This window comes from Salvelinus fontinalis, chromosome 15 (assembly GCF_029448725.1).
Source record: "Salvelinus fontinalis isolate EN_2023a chromosome 15, ASM2944872v1, whole genome shotgun sequence".
Classification (NCBI taxonomy): Eukaryota; Metazoa; Chordata; class Actinopteri; order Salmoniformes; family Salmonidae; genus Salvelinus; species Salvelinus fontinalis.
The window spans coordinates 25,054,616-25,063,080 of record NC_074679.1 but is presented as its reverse complement, the minus strand read 5'-3'; the positions used below and the strand labels follow the sequence as shown (position 1 = coordinate 25,063,080).

General features: G+C 45.0%; 1 long non-coding RNA gene across 1 annotated transcript; it reads left to right on the top strand.

The window, feature by feature from the left end:
• The first annotated feature begins 5,937 nt into the window (after nucleotides 1-5,937).
• Nucleotides 5,938-7,764, top strand: LOC129811620 (uncharacterized). The gene is made up of 2 exons (XR_008752909.1): nucleotides 5,938-6,703; nucleotides 7,119-7,764. It is a non-coding gene; the product is annotated as an uncharacterized LOC129811620 (long non-coding RNA).
• The last annotated feature ends 701 nt before the right edge of the window (nucleotides 7,765-8,465 follow it).

Sequence of the window (8,465 nt, the reverse complement as noted above, 5' to 3'; positions counted from 1 at the left end):
GCTACCATGTTGTTGTCATGTTGTGTTGCTATCATGCTGTGTTGTCATGTGTTGCTGCCTTGCTATGTTGTTGTCTTAGGTCTCTCTTCATGTAGTGTTGTGTTGTCTCTCTTGTCATGATGTGTGTTTTGTCCTATATTTATATAGAATTCTTTCTTTTTATCCTCAGCCCCCGTCCCCGCTGGAGGCCTTTTGCCTTTTGGTACGCCGTCATTGTAAATAAGAATTTGTTCTTAACTGACTTGCCTAGTTAAATAAAGGTTAAATACGAATAAATAAGAAATTATAATTGGGAATTTACATTCCAAGAAATTCCCGTATCACACAAATGTTTCTGGGATGTGCAGAAGTGTACAGGAGTCCGCACACTCGCATTGGGAAATTCCCACCCACAAACGTGCACCTAAAATTTCACGGGAATATCGCAGATCCGATTTCACACAGAAACTCTACTTTCATGCGGTGAATGTGATCACGCCATTGTGTGCTTTCCCCCCTTTCAAACTCCCAACTACTTATTTTGGCTGAAGACAGATAGCCTACTAGCGATTTGTAGTTTATGTTAGAAACTTATGCATATTAACCCATAATTTATTAGCTAAATATGAGAGCCTTTAAATATTTACATATCTACCCTATTTGGATGGGATTCATTCTATTGGGGGAGGTCGGGTAATGTAATTAGGCCTATGTGCACAAGCACAAATCCCTATATTCACATTTTGAGTCACGTGCAAATCTGCCATGTCAGTAATTTTTACATGGCAAGAGAGTAACAATTCCAGCCAGAATTCCAGCCAGAATCCTCTGATAATACTAGTCCCGTGTATATTGACATCCCTGTGTTTTCCGAGACATTACAGAGGTGCTACTCGCAGTTTGAGAAAGAAAACAATAACTGATTTGATAACTTGATGCTTAAAACGAAGTGCTGCACATATATTTAACATTAATGGGCTACGTGTGTCACGTTCCTGACCTTATTTCCTTTGTTTTGTCTTTGTTTAGTTGGTCAGGACGTGAGCTGGGTGGGCATTCTATGTTATGTGTTTCTATGTTGGGTTCATTCAACTAGCCTGATATGGTTCTCAATCAGGGGCAGGTGTTTTACGTTTCCTCTGATTGAGAACCATATTAAGGTAGGCTGTTCTCACTGTTTGTTTGTGGGTGATTGTTCCTGTGTCAGTGTTTGTGCCACACGGGACTGTTTTCGTTCGTTTCGTTTATTTCATTCGTGTGTTCCTTCCTGTTCGTGCGTTCATGTTATATGTTCACAAGTTCAGGTCTGTTCACAACGTTTATTGTTTTGTAGTTTGTTTAAGAGTTTTTCCGTCTTCGTCTTTCTTAAATAAACAAATATGTATTCAACCCACGCTGCGTTTTGGTCCGATCCATGCTCATCCTCAGACGAGGAGGAGGACGAGCGTTACAGAATCACCCACCAACCAAGGACCAAGCAGCGGGGGAACAGGCAGCGGCAGCAGGAGCAGAGTTTGGACTACGCTACGTGGGAGGAGATCGACAGGTGGGCGATCGACCCAAGGAGAATGCCGGATCCCGCCTGGGATTCTCTAGAGCAGTGTGAGGAGGGATACCGGCGTATGGAGGGACCACGACGACGCGGTAGGAAGCCTGTGAGTCAGACCCAAACATTTCTTGGTGGGGGCTACAAGGGAGTGTGGCGAAGTCAGGTAGGAGACCTGCGCCAACTCCCCGAGCTTACCGTGGAGAGTGAAAGTACGGGCAGACACCGTGTTATGCGGTAAAGCGCACGGTGTCTCCTGTACGTGTGCTTAGCCCGGTGCGGGTTATTCCACCTCCCCGCACTGGCCGGGCTAGATTGGGCATTGAGCCAGGTGCCATGAAGCCGGCTCAACGCGTCTGGTCTCCAGTGCGTCTCCTCGGGCCGGCATACATGGCACCAGCCTTACGCATGGTGTCCCCGGTTCGCCAACACAGCCCAGTGCGGGTTATTCCACCTCCCCGCACTGGTCGGGCTACGGGGAGCATTCAACCAGGTAAGGTTGGGCAGGCTTGGTGCTCAAGGGAGCCAGTACGCCTGCACGGTCCGGTATATCCGGCGCCACCTCCCCGCCCCCAGCCCAGTACCACCAGTGCCAACACCACGCACCAGGCTGGTTCCTCCTCCACGCACTAGTGCGTGTCTCCAGCCCGGTACCACCAGTTCCGGCACCACGCACCAAGCCTCCTGTGCGTCTCCAGAGCCCTGTGCACCCTGTTGCTGCTCCCTGCACTAGCCTTGAGGTGCGTGTCTTTAGCCCGGTACCACCAGTTCCGGCACCACGCACCAGGCCTACTGTGCGCCTCAGCCGGCCAGAGTCTGCCGTCTGCCCAGTGCCGCCTGCGCTGCCCGTCTGCCCAGAGCCACCTGCACTGCCCGTCTGCCCAGTGCCGTCTGCGCTATCCGTCTGCCCAGCGCCGTCTGAACTGCCAGTCTGTCCTGAGCCGTCAAAGCTGCCCGTCTGTCCTGAGCCTTCAAAGCCGCCCGTCTGTCCTGAGCCTTCAAACAGGAGCAGCCAGAGCCGCCCGCCAGACAGGAGCAGCCAGAGCCGCCCGCCAGACAGGAGCAGCCAGAGCCGCCCGCCAGCCATGACCTGCCAGTGCCGCCCGCCAGCCAAGACCTGCCAGTGCCGTCAGCCAGCCATGACCTGCCAGTGCCGTCAGCCAGCCATGACCTGCCAGTGCCGTCAGCCAGCCATGACCTGCCAGTGCCGTCAGCAAGCCATGACCTGCCAGAGCCATTAGCCAGCCACGACCTGGCGGGGGGGGGGGCTGGTACTGTCACGTTCCTGACCTTATTTCCTTTGTTTTGTCTTTGTGTAGTTGGTCAGGACGTGAGCTGGATGGGCATTCTCTGTTATGTGTTTCTATGTTGGGTTCATTCAACTAGCCTGATATGGTTCTCAATCAGGGGCAGGTGTTTTACGTTTCCTCTGATTGAGAACCATATTAAGGTAGGCTGTTCTCACTGTTTGTTTGTGGGTGAATTTTCTATAGGATTGAGGTCAGGGCTTTGCCACTCCAATACCTTGAATTTGTTGTCCTTAAGGCATTTTGCCACAACTTTGGAAGTATGCTTGGGGTCATTGGTTTCTCAAATGATTGCCTCGCCTGGTTTACCAACTACTTCTCTGATAGAGTTCAGTGTGTCAAATACCTAGGTTCAACTACAAATACCTAGGTGTCTGGTTAGACTGTAAACTCTCCTTCCAGACTCACATTAAGCATTTTCAATCCAAAATTAAATCTAGAATCGGCTTCCTATATCGCAACAAAGCATCCTTCACTCATACTGCCAAACATACCCTTGTAAAACTGACCATTCTACCGATCCTCGACTTCGGTGATGTCATCTATAAAATAGCCTCCAACACTCTACTCAACAAACTGGATGCAGTCTATCACAGTGCCACCCGTTTTGTCACCAAAGCCCCATACACTACCCACCACTGCGACCTGTATGCTCTCGTTGGTTGGCCCTCGCTTCATACTCGTCGCCAAACCCACTGGCTACAGGTTATCTACAAGTCTCTGCTAGGTAAAGCCCCGCCTTATCTCAGCTCACTGGTCACCATAGCAGCACCCAGTCGTAGCACGCGATCCAGCAGGTATATCTCACTGGTCATCCCCAAAGCCAATTCCATCTTTGGTCATCTTTCCTTCCAGGTCTCTGCTGCCAATGACTGGAACGAACTGCAAAAATCTCTGAAGCTGGAAACACTTATCTCCCTCACTAGCTTTAAGCACCAGCTGTCAGAGAAGCTCACAGATGACTGCACCTGTACATAGCTCATCTATAATTTAGCCCAAACAACTACCTCTTCCCCTACTGTATTTATTGATTTATTTTGCTCCTTTGCACCCCATTATTTATATTTCTACTTTGCACATTCTTCCACTCCAAATCTACCATTCCAGTGTTTTACTTGCTATATTGTATTTACCTCGCCACCATGGCCTTTGTTTTGCCTTTACCTCCATTATCTCACCTCATTTGCTCACATTGTATATAGACTTATTTTGTTACTGTATTATTGACTGTATGTTTTGTTTATTCTATGTGTAACTCTGTGTTGTTGCATGTGTGAAATTGCTATGCTTTATCTTGGCCAGGTCGCAGTTGCAAATTAAAACTTGTTCTCAACTTGCCTACCTGGTTAAATAAAGGTGAAAAAAAAAAAAACTTTGTGACCAAGCTTTAACTTCCTGACTGATATCTTGAGATGTTGCTTCAATATATCCACATAATTTTCCTCCCTCATGATGCCATCTATTTTGTGAAGTGCACCAGTCCCTCCTGCAGCAAAGCACCCCCACAACATGATGCTGCCAGCCCTGTGCTTCACGGTTGGGACGGTGTTCTTCGCCTTGCAAGCTCCCCCTTTTTCCTCCAAACATAAGAGAAACATCATTATGTTTCATTATGGCCAAACAGTTCCATTTTTGTTTCATCAGACCAGAAGACATTTCTCCAAAAAGTACGATCTTTGTCCCCATGTGCAGTTGCAAACCGAAGTCTGGCTATTTTATGGCAGTTTTGGAGCAGTTGCTTCTTCCTTGCTGAGCGGCCTTTCAGGTTATGTCGATATAGGACTCGTTTTACTGTGGATATAGATACTTTTGTACCTGTTTCCTCCAGCATCTTCACAAGGTCCTTTGCTGTTTTTCTGGGATTGATTTGCACTTTTCGCACCAAAGTACGATCATCTCTAGGAGACAGAACGCGTCTCCTGCCTGAGCGGTATGACGGCTGCGTGGTCCCATGGTGTTTATACTTGCGTGCTATTGAACGTGGTACCTTCAGGCGTTTGGAAATTGCTCCCAAGGATGAACCAGACTTGTGGAGGTCTACAATTTTTTTTCTTAGGTCTTGGCTGATTTCTTTAGATTTTCCCATGATGACAAACAAAGAGGCAATGAGTTTGAAGGTAGGCCTTGAAATACATCCACAGGTACACCTCCAATTGACTCAAATTATGTCAATTAGCCTATTAGATGCTTCTAAAGCCATTACATAATTTTCTGGAATTTTCCAAGCTGTTTAAAGGCACAGTCAACTTAGTGTATGCAAACTTCTGACCTACTGGAATTGTGACACAGTCAATTATAAGTGAAATAATCTGTCTGTAAACAATTGTTGGAAAAATTACTTGTGTCATGCATAAAGTAGATGTCCTAAACGACTTGCCAAAACTATAGTTTTTTAACAATAAATGTGTGGAGTGGTTGAAAATTAATGACTAAAAAAAACTTCAACTGTATATACAATACACAATGTACAATATAAAATGTATAATGCCACCATAGAACAATATTACAATGTATGCGTATGCATGTGTCTGTACCTTTGTGTGTGTCTCGCCACAGTCCCGGTTGTTCCATAATGTGTATTTTTACCTGTTTTTAAAAAATCTGATTCTGATGTTTGCATCAGTCACCTGATGTGGAATAGAGTTCCATGTAGTCGTGGCTCTATGTAGTACTGTGCGCCTCCCATAGTCTGTTCTGGACTTGGGGGATTGTGAAGAGACCTCTGATGTCATGTCTTGTGGGGTATACAAGGGTGTCCGAGCTGTATGCTAGTAGTTTAAACAGACAGCTCGGTACATTCAGCTTGTCAATACTTCTTACAAAAACAAGGTGTGATGACGTCAATCTCTCTTCCACTTTGAGCCATGAGAGATTGACATGCAAATTAATAATGTTAGTTCTCCATGTACTTTTAAGGACCAGCCATCCTGCCCTGTTCTGAGCCAACTGCAATTTTCCTAAATCCCTCTTTGTGGCACCTGACCACACTACTCAACAGAAGTCTAGGTGCGACAAAACTAGGGCCTGTAGGACCTGCCTTGTTGATAGTGTTGTTAAGAAGGCAGAGCAGCTGCTCTGGTTCAGCAAGAGGCCTTAACCCTTTCATGCGTGAGTTCCAAATATTTCTAACGGTCGCCCCAGCGTGAGTTTTTTTATGCACGTGATGTTAGAACGTTCTCTCCATTCCAGAATGTGATTGTTATGTAACAGTACATTTAACCTGCGCTGCCCTCAAACCAAAGCACGCAGCCTGTTTTATTTGTCAATTTAAAATTATTTTCTAACAAGTTTTTTATTTTCTAATAACAGTTTGAAATGATGTGTGTTTCGCCTTATTCATTCACATAAAAGTAGTCATTTTTACTTTTGCGGACCAATTAATTTTTGGGACATTTCTGACCCGGACAAAATTCCCCAAACACTTCTCAATTGTTTGTGCAGGACATTTACTCATCTGCCGTCCTGCATACACGTGTTCATATTTTCCACCTGTCGCCTGCATCGAAATCAAAGTTGTTTTCGTTACCAATAATACCTTTGGTAATGTGTGCGTTTCTATCAAAGTGCCTTAATACGTTATAATAGTTTCTACTGTAACGTCATGTTTTTATGTACATTCCTTATAACCGCGGACAGGCGATGTAACGTTACTCATTTCATAACATTTATGGTGTTATACTCAATGCTTAGGTATCTAGCTACATTCTCCTATTAGCTCTGGAAAACAATGCTAATTTCGTCAGGGAAGTATTAGCATGTGTTGTATTTCGAAGCTACCCTGGCCTTATGACTCCCAAGTGGCACAGCGTCTCAGCGCTAGAAGCGTCACTACAGAGACCCATCTTCAAATCAAGACTGCGTTTCTATCAAAGTAAGTGCCTAATTACGTTATAATAGTTTCTGTGTCGTGTTATACCGTTTCTACCGTAGCTCACTGTGTATGGAGCATAATATATTTGTGTATATTCCGTATAACCGCGGACACGCTAGGTAACGTTACTCATGTTACTCACCTTTTATGGTGTTATATTCAATCGTGCTTATGTAGCTAGTTACATTATTCTATTAGTTCTGTAAAACAATGCTAAATGCGTCAGAAGTATTGGCATGTTGTATTTTGACGCTACCCTGGAGAAATATCGTATACCACTTGGTCGTTTTCTGAGTACATTCCACAAAGCTGTTTATCATGTCAGCCTTATCCACTGCCCCCATTTTGAGGTAATAGTCAAGCACGCAGTCTGGTTTGATGTTTCTCTGTCTGGTTTGTTTCTCTCTCCCGTCAGGTGGTCCACCTTCCCTGTGGCCAACATGGTTGCTGTATGGACAGTGGATAGGACTTGGACGTCTCGTTTGTCATGCCACTTTACTGCCAGCTGTTAACATTTCTTATTTTGTATAATGGGTCATTTAGGATGGTAGTAGCGTTGATGAAATGCAGTCATAGCAGCAGAACTAGAAAGCAGTCTTTACTGTCACCAGGAATGTGTACATTTCACAAATTGTGGTTGTCCCCCACTCCTGGCTCTCTCTTCTCCTGTAGCTCCAAGGCATAGTGATTGGTCTCTACTATGTCTCCCACCAGCTCCTCTGTCAGAAACAACTTGAAGCACTCTGCCTCAGTTGGAAATGGCAAGGGGCGTTGCACTCCAGACTGGGACTTATCAACACAATCAGCAGGGCCAGGAGGGATGAAATGGCTGGCAGCCTTCCAGCTACCACAGAACTGTACTTCATCCACTGTCAGTCTGCCACCATCACCACCAGCATCTTCAAAGGGACCTGGGACTTCGTCAGTGGACAAGGGAAATTCAGATTCAGGGTTCTCAGTGGCTACAAGGTTGGGGGGCAGCTCCTCACTCAGTCAGAATCTGATTCCTGACTTTCATACTCTGACTCATTGTCAGAATTTTTTAAAAATCTCCATAATTTCCACATTTGTTTGTTGTCTCCTTTTGAAAGATTGCTAATGCTTCAGCTTAGCTCACTAGCTACATACATAAACAACAACACTGAATGGTTTACAGTGAGAGGGTACGTGGTTGACTGCCGGCACGCGCCATTTGTATCAATAAATCACTATCAGAAAATGTTTCGTGTGGCAATTATTTGTGTATTTACCGTTTTATTCACGTTTTCAAATCTAGGTGACAAATCATGCATTCCGATTCTTGCACAGATTGTAATGGGCACATATGTGTGTAAAATACTTTTTTGAAGGTTATACTGATTATGATGAGCTAAGCTAATTCCAGCTGTGTAGCCATGTTTGTTGACATACAATGCATTCTGGGTTCACGTAATCGTCTGTTTGACCAAAGATGTTATAACAAAATGAGGTGAGTAAGAGTTCATAAATTCTTTGAGTACTTCCGGAAATGAATGGTGGGATGTGAACGATGGTAGGTGACACACCCCTTCAACATGCATACTGTAACGACCCTGCTGTTTCATTACAATACTATAAACAGACCAAACTCATCTCGTCTTCTCTTCGGTTTCTGTGAGGAAAAATGCATGGCTGCGCGCTGAAACTAATCATCGGATTACTTTCGATTTATATAAAGTTTTACCTAATTATTTCGATCAATGGTGAGAACACCCGTGATGTGATTAATTATACATAGTAATTG